This window comes from Papio anubis, chromosome 12 (genome assembly GCF_008728515.1).
Source record: "Papio anubis isolate 15944 chromosome 12, Panubis1.0, whole genome shotgun sequence".
NCBI lineage: Eukaryota > Metazoa > Chordata > Mammalia > Primates > Cercopithecidae > Papio > Papio anubis.
The window spans coordinates 64,809,169-64,823,472 of NC_044987.1; the positions used below are offsets into that span (position 1 = coordinate 64,809,169).

At 35.5% G+C, this 14,304-nt stretch overlaps 1 pseudogene; it reads right to left on the minus strand.

Moving 5' to 3' along the window:
* Positions 1-7,346: 7,346 nt before the first annotated feature.
* On the minus strand, positions 7,347-10,831 carry LOC110741230 (annotated as a pseudogene).
* Between the last annotated feature and the right edge of the window lie 3,473 nt (positions 10,832-14,304).

Consider the following 14,304-nt stretch of genomic DNA (forward strand, 5'->3'; position numbering starts at 1 on the left):
CATAACCACACCTTTGTAAATGGTTTCTGTATTACATTCGCCTCAAATTATTTCAGTGTGTAATCTGTCTCTTTCTGGGGGTCTGATACAATTGCTCTTGCTAACTAGCATTTTTTAGCACCACATTTCACCATATATTTCATGTTCCAATTATATATGCATCATGAAGTGTCTAAAAACATGCTTTCTTACACCAGTATTCATTTTTATTTGGTGTTTTTTCTGCATAGAAGGGCTGTTTTCATTTGGTCACCTGGATAGTTCCTAACAGTCTTTCAAAAACCAGCTGAATACATTTTTCTCTTTGAAGTCCTTCTATAATCCCTTCTCCTATGAAGAGTGAACTGTGCGTCTTCAGAGTGTCTCACTTTGGAAATATAAAATTGTTTAATAAGTATGTATATATCTCTCTTCCCATTACACTGTGAAATCTCTGAGTCTCGTTTTTTGTTCTCTGTATTCAACATCTATGCCTTATATACATTAGGCCAACAAATAACATTTAATAAACAATTAATAAAAGATTAAATGCAGTAATTAAATTTCTTTTCTTTTTTTTCTGGAGACAGAGTCTTGCTCTGTCGTCTAGAGTTCAGTGGTGTGATCTTGGCTTACTGCAACCTCTGCCTCCCGGGTTGAAGCAAGTCTCGTGCCTCAGTCTCTGGAATAGCTGGAACTACAAGCATGCACCACCATGCTCCGCTAATTTTTGTATTTTTAGTAGAGGAGGGGTTTCACCATATTGGCCAGGCTGGTAATAATTGAATTTCTTAACAAACTTGGGTAAGTGACCATGTTTGCAAAATAGTGTTCCCTCTTGGGGGCCTTCCTTATGAATCAGACCAGATCTTCCCTTGCTGGATCTGTGATTCCTCCCATGTTCTGTTCATCCTGTATGTTCTAATAGGTGCTCTTTATCACCTCTGATTCAGTACTTAACCTAATCTGTATAATACATTTATACAGATTTATAACCTAATCTGTATAATACATTTCTATCTGTTTTTTAATTAATCCTAGTCTGTTTTCCCAGCTTTAGAATATAATACTTTAGGGTAATGATACTTTGGGACCAGTAAGTCCAATAGCCACACAGTGTGTGCTGCAGGAAATACTTAAGCAGATAAAGCATGCCATGGGAAGGAAAGAAGAAAAGGAGAGACTGGGGATTTACAGGTGACTTAAATCAGGGAGTTTCTCAGAGTGCCTGCTCTGTGGTTTGAGGTTATGCCAATAGAAAGAAAAATAAGAAAATAGGAAAGAAAAATAAGAAAAAAAATCTGGACTCCTGTAGGTGAAGTCAGAACCATCACTCTTACCTTGTTGAAGGCCAGTCTTAGAGGTTCAAAGATTCTTGATTCTAGAAGGGATATTAATGTTAACTTCATCCAGTCATTCTCACCTAAAAAGAATTTTAGAATGTGGAAGAACCTAAGATAGGATTAAAGAGTTCTATAATAATTATAAAGAATATCCTTGTTTTAGGAAACAACAGACACTGGGACTTGCTTGAGGGTGAAGAGTGGGAGGAGGGAGAGAAGTAGAAAAAATAAGTATTGGGCACCAGGCTTAGTACCTGAGTAAGGAAATAATCTGTACAGCAAACCCCTGAGACACAAACTTACCTATATAACAAAACTGTCCATGTACCCCTGAAGCTAAAATTTAAAAATTTTAAGAAAAGAATATTTTTCTTTTAATCTCCTGCTCAATTGAATATAGTGAAAATAAACTCATATAGCATTTGAACTCATATAGTATTTATTCATATGAATAAATTCATATAGCATTATAAATTTTGTTTTAGTAACTGTAGTAAGCATTTCTCGTATACTACTGCAAGTTTATACTAACTTTATATTAATGGTCACTGTAAATTGTACACATAATAACATTATTACAAGTTTTAATTACTTATAAAGTTATTTTGTTTACTTTAACTTGATACATCCTCAAAAATTTTTTTAAAATATGAATGCTTTTGGTTTCTGGCAATATCTAAGTTTTTTATATTTTCTTTTTATTTATTTTACTTTATTGATAAACCAATGGAACATAATATTGTCACCTAGTTGGGAAGTAAATTACAAAGCATATGTAGTTCACTAATTATATGGTGTTAACTCCCAAATGTAGTATCTTGTGAAAAGTGATTACATGGAAGTTGCTTATACATCTCCAATAACAGGGAATCATTTAGTGATGTATAAGTCTGCCTTTTTTGAGGCAGCCATTCTCAACTTTAGACTTTCTGAGCTTAAGAATGCTTTTCTTTTTATTGAGTCAATGTCTATAACCACAACCCACATTAAACACTATGATTTCTCTTCATTGTCTTAAGCTTCCAATTTTATGTTCTTTCAAAGGCTGCTTTTTCCTTTCATTTACTTGTCAAAATATTTTTGACAAAGAAATATTATTATGTACCGGTTATTCTTCTAGATGTTTGAAATACACATTGAAGAGTAAGAACATACATATTCAATGATCTACTAAGTTTATAGTCTAATAAGAAGACAAAATTAATCAAATAATTCCCAATACATGCATAAAATGCCAAATTGATATATACTATGATGAAGAGTTGCATGAGACAGTTTCTACTTAGGGCAGGCTTCCCTGCGAAAATGAAATTCATCTCTAAATCTGAGTCTTCCCCAAATGCTTCAAGCAACTCTTGTATGATTTGACTCCTGAAGCTCTCCTTCTGTAGTCTAGTCTGAAAAATACGAGATCAGGGCCTATGTTCAGACCTCCTAGGTTCAAAATATTGCTCTATTACATTAACTTGCTAACTGTATTACTTTGAGCAATTTCCTTATTCCCCATAGTCCTCAATTTCCTATTATAAAATTCAGACAATACTTGATAGAGTTTAATGGAGATTTAATTGAGAAAAAGCATGTGAAGTGTATAATACAGTCTCTGTAACTTCATAAGCACTAACTAAAATATTCGCTGTGATTTCTCATGATTTTGAAATCTCTGAGTCCCTTTCTCTAACTATGTACTCACCTCTTAAAAGAGGAAACTGCATTTAGTTCCTCAAGTTGAAAAACACATAGGCTTGAGTCCATAACACAAGGGTGAAGACAGTGTGGTTTCAGTCTCTTCTAAGTCAAATACTCTCTTCGAAGATCCGAGACTGGTCCTCAGCTGAATGAGGTGCATTCTCGCAGGATATGAAATGAGATGGCTCCCCAGTAATCCCAATCACACCAATATAGTACTACATTGATGTCCACTCATTAATTTCCTGTGAGGTCAAGGAACTATTGTGACATTGTGAGGTTCTTCAACACAAAAGGAGCCAGTGTGTTCTATGCTGCCATTAAGAGCAGAGTAAGGATGAAGGAATGCTTATCTAATTAAAGGAAGAAGTTCTGTTAGTGTGTTTAATGAGGCAGTCACCTGACTTTGCCCTGGATAGAAACAAACCTAGGAATGCTGCAGCAAGGATTTCTAGCTTAGCAGTCATCAAAAGTTTCTGCACACAAAATTCCAGGATTACTTACGTGGAGGAAATGAGATTTGGGGGATACCAGGTATGCTCAGAAACTGAGAAGACAAGAAATCAGACAGATACATTTTTGGAAAACACTACTAGGGTCCTATCTGTTCAGGTATAAAGTTACTAACAAATACATATAACTTCACTTCTGCCTGGCTAGCCTGACAGATACAAGTGAGATTAAGATGCAACTATTGTGCTTCACTACAGTAACCATTTTATTATTTATATGTATCTTATAACATCATGTTTTATACCTTGAACATAGGCATAAAAATTATTTAAAAAAAAAAAATTCAGACTCCATCATTGTTTTAAGAAAGTCTGCTCCAGAGATCTGACTGGCTTGCCTTGAGCCCATAATGAAACAGCAAGAGACTAAAATCTCTAACTGCAAGAAGAGGGATTCAAGCGCAAAGCAAAGGATTTATTAATGATAATTTGGTACACATTAAGTCTCCTCAAACACCTGAGTGGCCAGGAATGGTGGCTCATGCCTGTAATCCCACCACTTTGGGAGGCTGAGGCAGGCGGATCACCTGAGGTCAGGAGATTGAGACGAGCCTGACCAACATGGTGAAACCCCATCTCTACTAAAAATACAAAAAAATTAACCAGGCGTGGCGGCCCACTCTTGTAATTCCCAGCAACTCAGGAGGCTGAGGCAGGAGAATCGCACGAACCCGGGAGGTAGAGGTTGCAGTGAGCCAAGATCGTGCCATTGCACTCTAGCCTGGGTGACAGAGCAAGACTCCATCTCAAAAAAATAAATAAATAAATAAATAACCTGAGAAATTCAAGGAACTAGTTTCTATAATGGAGCCAGGGAAAAGTCTGGATGATCTCCAGAGTACCCAAATATATCAGAACATCTGGATTGTCAATTCTCTCTTTACCTACCTCTGCTCCTGGCTTCACAGAACAGTCTTCAGCCTTATTTTCCGCCTACCTCATCCATATAATGCTCACCCCAGACTCATTAGTCAGCAGTCATGGAGAAGACTGGACAGAACACAAGAGCATAGTTCCTGAATCTGAGGTCTTCTTGTTGCATTTACTCCCACCCTGGGAAGGTTTTTTTGGTCAAGAGAGGCTGTGGCATGGCTGAGAGCACCGATGGTCCAAACTGCTAAAAATAGTGGTTAATTTGCAAATAAGATCTCAGGGGAGACATATCAGTCATGTCAGGGTCTTCTTTTAAAGGCTAGACTTTTTTTAAGGCAGGAAATGCGGTCACCATGGTCTTGCACCAAGGGGTTAATAGCTGCCTAACTTTTAGACAAAATTTGTAACCAAATTGTGCCAGATTCTTGGGGAGAGCAACTCAGGGAGAAGGAAGGAAACACGGAAGAAGAATAGTGTCGGAAGACATATATCTTGGATTAGAATTTCTACAGCTTTTGTTGTTGTTGTTGTTGTTGTTGTTGTTGTTATTGTTGTTGCCTAATCCAGTATCACATGTTGCCTATTATCGAAAAAAAGCATCACTGTGTCTAATCTGAATTCCTCCAGGTTGATCTTGAGCCTGATTCTTTATTTCACTTTAACATTCTTATGTGTTTATTAGGGTAAGTCATTGTCTTTTTTTCTTCATCTAATTATACCAGATGATAAGCTACTTAATCAAAGGTACTGCTAGTTACTGTTTAGTGTGAGGATACATGCTTTTCCCATAATCCACTGAGGAAATGATATATTGGCAGTTGTTGATATACAAGTCAGGAGATTAAAAAAAAGATCCACAGTGGAGATACACATTTGCTAATCATCATTATAATGACAATATCTAAATGAGATTAAAAGAAAATGAATGCCTACAAGAGCACTGGTACTAAACGCTAACATTAGAGGTCAAATGATTAAGAAGAACAAGTTAAGGACACAAATAAGTAGCACTTTTAGGGTAGAAGAAAAACCACTGTATGCTAGTGAATAAAGTAATTTTTTAAAGAGATATATATAAAATATTTTAAAGGTATATGAAATACTGCAGATATGTCAAGGAATAAGGACTGAGACCACTGCTTTTAGAAGTTGTAGCTATGATAGATTTTGACAAGAAGAGAATTATGCAATATTAATATGAAATTTGGGTAGGACTGAGTTAAAGAGAAAATGGGAGAGAAGAACTAGAAACAGTAAATATAGACAACTGTTTCAAGGAGTTATACTGCAAAATAAAGTAGAGAATTGGGAGTAATAGCTGGAAGGGAACTGGAGTCAAGAAACAATTTTAAGATGAGATAAATATTATCAAGTGCTTGTAATAATAGAGAAAGATGCAAAAGAGAGTGAAAATTGATAATTCAAGATGAGAGAAAAAAAATGCTGAGCCAATGGCTGCAGATACAAATCGGTGGAGAGTTACATTTAGATAGAGTTACTGTGTGGCTGAACAAGCACAACAAAGTGTATGTGTGTGTTAGGGAGGAAAGGAAAGAGAAAAGAGGGAAAGAGAGAGAATATTTGTATTAAAAAAGTAATTAAAGGAATGGACCATAAAATTAATAATGGGAAGGGGGAAATTAAGAAATAAAGAAAATGATGAAATGTGAAAAAATATTAAGATTAATTTGTTATCAAAGTCCTTAAGTTGAAAGATTGTTGAATCGGGATTCAAGAGAAAATGAGCTGAAAAATAGCAGGTGATCGGTGAGGAGCAAATTGCCTGAGTTTTAGATTATTAATAATTTCCATATATTTTTTTAAATACAAATTCAAAAGTATTTCCAAGGAATTAATTTGATGAAGTAGGGTAGTCAAGATCTCTGGAAGAAAGATCAGAGTACCTAAGACTCTAATTATTCCAGTTAACTATTGTTGCATAACAAACCACTCCCAAACAATAGCTTTAAAACAATTTATTATTATCTCTTACAATGCTATAGGTTTACTGAGATCATTTGGGCATTTCTCACTTGGGATATCTCTCTCATGTGGCTATAATCAGACATTTTATGCATGTGTAGTCATCACTCGGCTTGACTAGTATTGATGCTGTTAACCAGGAGCTCAGCCAAAGCTGTCAACCACATGACCTCTCCATATGGCTTTAGATTATCACAGCATGATGTCTGTTTTCTAGAGTACCCAAAAAGTACATATTCAAAGACACCAATGATAAAGCTGTAAGATTTCTTATAACCTTGCCTCAAATATCCCCAAATGTCACATCTATTTTTCAAAAACATTGCTAAGGACAGACCAGAAAAAATAGGGAAAGAAAATTGATTTTACTTATTAGAAGAATGGTGAGGTAATATTGCAGAAAAGTGTATGTGATGCAAGATGTTGTCTTGCCATCTTTGAAAAATAAAACCTACAACATTCTGTCCTCTGGCCATAATACACATAGCCTCATACATACAAAATGCATTCACCTCTTCTTGAAGACCCCAAAGTCTCATTCTCATTATGGGATTAGTTCGAAGCCCAGAATCTCAGCCTGAAAATCAGGACAAAGTATGAATAAGACCCCTTGGGTTCAGTTCCTTTTGTACAGCTCCATGAGTGCAGCTTCTCTCAATCTGAAGATTTGTGAAGTAAATCAATGAGTTATCTGTCTCCTATACAGCCAACATACAATTGTGATACAGAGATAGAATAACTGCAATAGATACTCACACGTGAAATAGTGGCAAAGGCATATAATAGCCACTTGTCTATTTTAATTCTAAAGTACAGCCAGAAAAACACCACCACTTTCCTAATAAGGACCCAATCCCGCTCCTGCTCCCTGGGAGTAATTCTCCATGGCTTGACTACAACCATGGGAAATTAACTCTATATTCTATGTCATCTTTTTTTTTTTTTTTTTTGTAAAAAATGACTTGTATATATATGTGAGTAGCTTTCTCAGCCTGCTTCCTGCTTAATAAAGTTAAAAATCTAAGGACTTTTTTTTATTTTTCAATGACTATGTCATTTTCCACCAAAGCTCATGGTACTTATAACTGCACATTTTTCTTAAAATCTGAGTTCTCTATAAAAATTTGAGTTTACTCTATTAGACAAAAGTCATATCCACATATACCTTTTAGATTTTTACCTTTCTGATTTTGTCTGAGAGTTACAGTACTCTGAAAAAAAATTCTAAAGATTCTTAGAAGCTTCTTTAATTGAAAACCTCTATAAGATGCAAACTTAAATATTTCTCTATTGTTAGCAAAGGATCTTACAGCCTTTTTCTGGAGATGATACTACACCCTGGGACCATTTTTCACTGTGAGAATTTTTTGTCATTTGGAGAAGCCAGGGGTGGAGAGAGTTAATTTTTTATTTGAACCTAGCCAGATATGTCACCTTTGTATTTACTCTAAATGTTGTTTGAACCTTAAACAATTTCATTTATTATTTCATATTTCTTTATACGTACATTACCATATGTAGCATAAAAATAGTGTTGGTACTTCCAGTACTTTGCTTTAAAATCTCCTTAGCCAAACACATATGTTTATTAAGTATACTGTACAATTTTTCATATTATTGCTACAGATGTCTGAAGTCTCAATTGGACTTAATATCCAAGATGGCTTACTGACATAGCTAGCTGTTGTTAGCTGTTGGCTGGGATCTCCACTGGGGCTACCCACTAGAATATTTAAATATGATTTCCAAATTGTTTATGAACGTTTAAGAATTCCAACACTTAGAAGATAGTATGTTGATCATATATAACTAGACAGATTAGTCTTATAAACAGGTTAAAAGACATAAGTAAAATCCTCACAATTTGGGATACCTTTGTAGGACACTTTCCAGATGAGATTCAGAAAAGATAGAGCAAATAATTACCCTCTTTTAAGAATCCTTCAGGAAAATAAATCTTCTAAGAGACAGTGGTTCTCAAACTTTAGTGGTCATCATAGTCCCCTGGGGAATTTGGTAAAAATGCAAATGCAAAAATGCAAGTAAGCTCTATCCTACTTTAATGGGCTTACTATACATTCTTCAACAGTTCTGGTGACTCTGGTAGCTAAGAAATCTTATCTGAAAATGAGATATAAATTTCCCTCTGATCCTTTTATACATGAAATTTTTCTTCAACTTTTATTTGGCTTCTCTACCTATTCATCTTATCTCACTGTTTCCTATAACACATAGTGGATTTACAGGATTTCATATACATTTAAGTCAATGTTGTAAGGATTCCAGCTTTTAAAAAATAAGAAATACTAGAAAATCAATATAATTACCTGATTTCTTTCCCAAGCTGTCAGCTTCATGTCACTGGTTCCCTTTAGAGAAAAAGAGGAGGATGATTTTGTCTCAAATCTGCTTGGTCTTCACTCCATAGATGATTGGATTGAGTGCAGGGGGGATAGCTACCTAGAGGTTGGCAAATAGTATGTGGAAGGAATGAGGAATATTGTGACCAAAACGGTGGGCGAGGACGGAGAATATGGCTGGTGTGTAGAATGTAAGAATGACACAAATGTGGGAACCAGATGTGCTAAGGGCTTTCTGGCGGGTATCTAAGGATGGAAGGTTAAAGATAGCATGAAGAATAAGAGTGTAGGAGATGCCAGTGAGAATCAGGTCTGATATGACAGTCATTATAGGCACAGCAAAGCCATACCAGATGTTGATGGAGATGTCCGCACAGGCAAGCTGGGCAATGCCTATGTGCTCACAGTATGTGTTGGGAATGATGAGTGTTTTACAGAAAGGTAGTCGCTTTAACAGGAACACACATGGGAAGAAAAAGCTCCTGCTGATAATACCCACCACATTCTTAGTAATAATTTCATGAGTGACAATAGTGGTGTATCTTAGAGGGAAGCAAGTAGCAACATAATGATCAAACGCCATGGCCAGAAGGATGGCAGAATCCATGGCAAAGCTGTAGTGGAGAAAAAACATCTAAGTAAGACATCCAGGAAAGGTGATTTCCTGAGGACCCAGCCAGAAGATGCTGAATGTTTTTGGTAAACATGTATTAGACAGCATGAGATCTGTAGCAGCTAGCATGGAAAGGAAAAAGAACATGGGTTCATGGAGGCTCTGCTCCATAGAAATGAGGTAGAGAAGGACGCTATTGCCTGCAAGTGCCACAAGGTAGGTAATAAAGAAGGGAATCCCTATCCAGATGTGAAACTGCTCCAGCCATGGAATCCCCAGTAGGATGAATGGGCCTGGATTGAAGCTGCTCAAGTTGAATGTTGTCATTATGGTCATCAATTAGATGTGTCTCGTGAACTGAAAATAAAAGTTGTATGGCTGATTGTTACTGTGATCTACAAAAATCTGCCTCTGATCGGAAGGACCCTTCTCCAATATTATCCCCTCACTTTCAGTTCTAGGAAATGACAACTTATCCCTCTTCCCTTCTCTTTACAATAAAGATCTGTCAAATTTTCAGTTATAATTTTCAGCCATAATAAAAATGTTATTGCAATATTTCGCAGAAATATGTCATATAATTTAAACCAGTCTTGCCTACCTCTCAGCAACCCAGCAAGTTTTCTAAGAAAACATATGCATAAAATAACATTAGGCAGAGACACATTGTTACTAGTCAGAGATTTGAAGCAAAATTCATTGTGAAATCTCCTGTTCCTGGGAAACTGAAATAACAACTCTAGAGGATCACAAGGGGTTTAACAAAAGCAGGTTCAGTTTCTAAAACCTAAGTAGACAACGCTGTCCCTTACTTCCTTGCTTCTCCCCCAACCACTAAAACATCTGCCTGGGTTGCCATTACTCTTACAGAAAAGCTCACCAACATAAAGAGGAAATGGAGAACATTCCTCCATAAAAAGGTTTAGGTGGTTTAATCTGCCCCTTCAGACATCCCTAGGTTGGAGAAATTTTCAAGAAAAGACAGCCCCCAATAATTTACTATGTCAGATTTGTCTCATGAAAAGAAGGTAGAAACCTCCTCTTATCCAACAAAGAAGGCATATATCAGCAGGGGAAGCCCACTCCCCTGGCAGTATTGTGCAATAGCATTCTTATCCCTGCTTAATCCGTTTAATGATTCATTTTTTGAGACTTCATAGAAACAGTTGAATCTTTCTTCCAAAACTCTTCTATTTCATGACATGATAGATGACTCTTTTCCTCCAACCTCAGTATTCACTCTTTTTTTTTTCTATCTGTCCTTCGAGGGTTGGAATTCCACAGTGCTCTATCCACGCATCCATGCCTGCTGCTTTCTTGGCGGAAAAACTGTACCTGGAAGATTTCCACAAATGTCATGGTTTGAACTGTGGCCCCTATGTTGAAGATTATGAAGTGTATAATTTTTAAAAAATTCCTCTTGGCCGGGCGCGGTGGCTCACGCCTGTAATACCAGCACTTTGGGAGGCCGAGGCGGGCGGATCACGAGGTCAGGAGATCGAGACCATCCTGGCGAACACGGTGAAACCCCGTCTCTACTAAAAATACAAAAAATTAGCCGGGCGTGGTGGCGGGTGCCTGTAGTCCCAGCTACTCGGAAGGCCGAAGCAAGAGAATGGCGTGAACCCCGGAGATGGAGCTTGCAGTGAGCCGAGGTCGCGCCACTGCACTCCAGTCTGGGTGACAGAGCGAGATTCCATCTCAAAACAAGCAAACAAAAAATTCCTCTCTTCTCAGTTTAAAAATTAGTTATCTTATGCTTGTAATCTTTACTTAGAAATGCTACAGGTGCATCCAAGTCAGTATGTTCCAAACTATCCCATTTGTCTTTCTATTGCCCCAGACCATTTATCCTACAATGGTTTTCAACTCAACAAATGGCAGTACAACACAATCAATTTCTCAATCTAGAAACCTTGAAGCTACCTAAATTAAATCTTTCTCACACATAATCATCATCCTCATCTTCTAAATAATTATTGTATTATAAGTAAGTATTCAATTAGTAAATATTCATGTTACATCCACTTATTGCTACTCCTACAATGACTGCTCTATCCTACATGCCACCAATTCTCATCAAGACCTCTGCATATTTTTTCTAACTTAAACGCATTCATTTTGATTGAGCAATTAAAAGTTGATAAAGGAAACAAAATTATATACATATAATGAAAAGAATATTTTAAAAATATTTTCTGATGTACTTTTTGTGATTTTCCTGCTATTAAAGCTGACCTCAGAAGTACAAGATTATTTCTCCTGGAGAAGGAAAGATGTGATATAGGGTGTATCCCAAATTAAGAGAAACAGAAAGTGGAAAGCCTGTCACTTCCAGATAGAACAAAATGGCAAAGCTGGTAGTCAGCCGCAGTGGATTTTGTCTGTGCTAAAGTCTAGATAAGGTTCATTTCATTACCAATGGATTCAATTACAGAAGAGGTCAATGCATAGAGAAGCCTCAATTAAGGTTTAGCATACCAGATCTAAGATATTCTATTCAGTATCACAAAATTGTATATAAGCTATCCCACATCCTATGTCCCGTATCACATACACATATAGATATATCTGGGAAAAAAAAAAAAGTCAAAATGGAAATTGGAAGGATAACTGTTACACAGAGATAATAATTAAACAGGAGACAATAAATCCCATTTTAAAAGTATCATAATTAAAAACTAATTCAAATAAAAAATGTATTATTCCATTAATATTTAAAGTATTCTTACAAATCACTTAGGTGAAGCCCTTGAGTCAAGTAGAAAAATTGGCAATGAATACAAACAACCATATAAAAATTTATATAAAATAAATTTATATAAAAATAAATTTTGCAATTTATATAAAAATAAATTCTAATATTTAGTACATATATAGAATATTCTAAATATCTTAAATAAATTCCATATAAAACATGAATAAAGGATATTATTTACCAGATTAGCAAATATTTTTAAAGATCGATGATCCCATTGATGATATCCAATTCTATCCTACGTACTATCAACTCTCTAATTCTGTGAAGGGTCTGAGGAATTAAGAACTGTTATAGCTATTTTAGAAGGGTTTACTATAAAATATTCTTAGAGTTTAATTTGACAATATGCATCAAAATATAAAATGAGTATATCCATTGTCACAGAAGTTCCAAATGTAGAAATGCTTCCAAAGATAGTTATGCAAATAGAAAAGGTATGTAAATAGCCATTGCTGCAATCTTTGAAATAGAAAATTTCAGTAAAATTATAATGTGGATAATAAAAATTGAAAAGTTGTCATCCATTTAAATTTTAATAGGGGAATGATTTTAAAATTTACAGTATATTTCTATAATAAAATACTTCCCCTTTTAAAAGAATGAGGTAAACCTATGTGTATAGAAATCAAAAGATGCCAAAATATATTTGTTAAATAAAAAGAGACAAATTAGCGCAGTGCTAGTATTTGTTATTAGTGTTGATTTGTTGTTTATGTTTTTATTTGCATTTAAAGGCCTAGAACAATATGCATCAACTATTCTAAGTATATTTATAGAGAGAGTTTAAATTTTTTGTAACTTTAATATATACAGTATATAATTTAACATTTAACTTCATATATACGTAATTTATTTGTTTAAAAAATAAGCTTTTGTTTAAAAAACTTTGAGATTCTTCACAGATTTACATTGACATTCTTCACAGAATTAGAAAAACATTACTTTAAAATTTACAGAAAACCAAAAAAGAGCCCATATAGTTAAGACAATCCTAAGCAAAAAGAACAAAGCTAGAGGCACCAGGCTACCCAACTTCAAACTATACTACAAGACTACAGTAACAAAAACAGCATGATACTTGTACAAAAACAGACACATAGACCAATGGAACAGAATAGAGATCTCAGAAATATGACCACACATCTACAACCATCTGATCTTCAACAAACCTGACAAGAACAAGCAATGGGGAAAGAATTCTGTATTTAATAACGGTGCTGGGTAAGCTGGCTAGCCATATGCAGAAAATTGAAACTGGACCACTTCCTTACACCTAATACAGAAATAAATCCAAGATGGATTAAAGATTTAAACGTAAAACCCAAAACTACAAAAACCCTAGAAGAAAATATAGGCAATACTATGCAGGACATAGGCACAGGCAAAGATTTCATGACAAAAACATCAAAAGCAATTGTAACAAAAGCACAAAAGCAAAAATTGACAAATGAGATCTGATTAAACCAAAGAGCTTCCGCACAACAAAAGAAGCTATCATCAGAGTGAACAGATAACCTATAGAATGCGAGAAAAATTTTGCAATTGGACGAAGGTCTAATAGTCAGAATCTACAAGGAACTTAAACAAATTTCCAAAAATAAATAAAACAACTCCATTAAAAAGTGCACAAAGGACATGAACAGACACTTCTCAAAAGAAGACATTTATACAACCAACAAACAAATGAAATAGTGATTATTAAAACGTCAAGGAGCAACAGATGCTGGCAAGGCTGTGGAGAAATAGGAATGGTTTTACATTGTTGTTGGGAATGTAAATTAGTTCAACCATTGTGGGAGACTGTGTGGAATTCCTCAAAGACCTAGAACCAGAAATATCATTTGACCCAGCAATCCTGTTACTGGGATTAATCCTTCTATTATAAAGATATACACACTCATATGTTCATTGTGGCACTTTTCACAATAGCAAAGACAAGGAATTAGCCCAAATGCCCATTGATGATAGACTGCATAAAGAAAATGTGGTACATATACACCATGGAATGTTATGCAGCCATAAAAAGGAGTGAGATCATGTCCTTTGCAGGGACATGGATGGAGTTGGAAACCATTATCCTCAACAAACTAACACAGGAACAGAAAAGTAAACACCTCATGTTCTCACTTATAAGTGGAAGCTGAACAATGAGAACATATGGACACAGGGACCTGTTGGGGAGTTGGGTAAG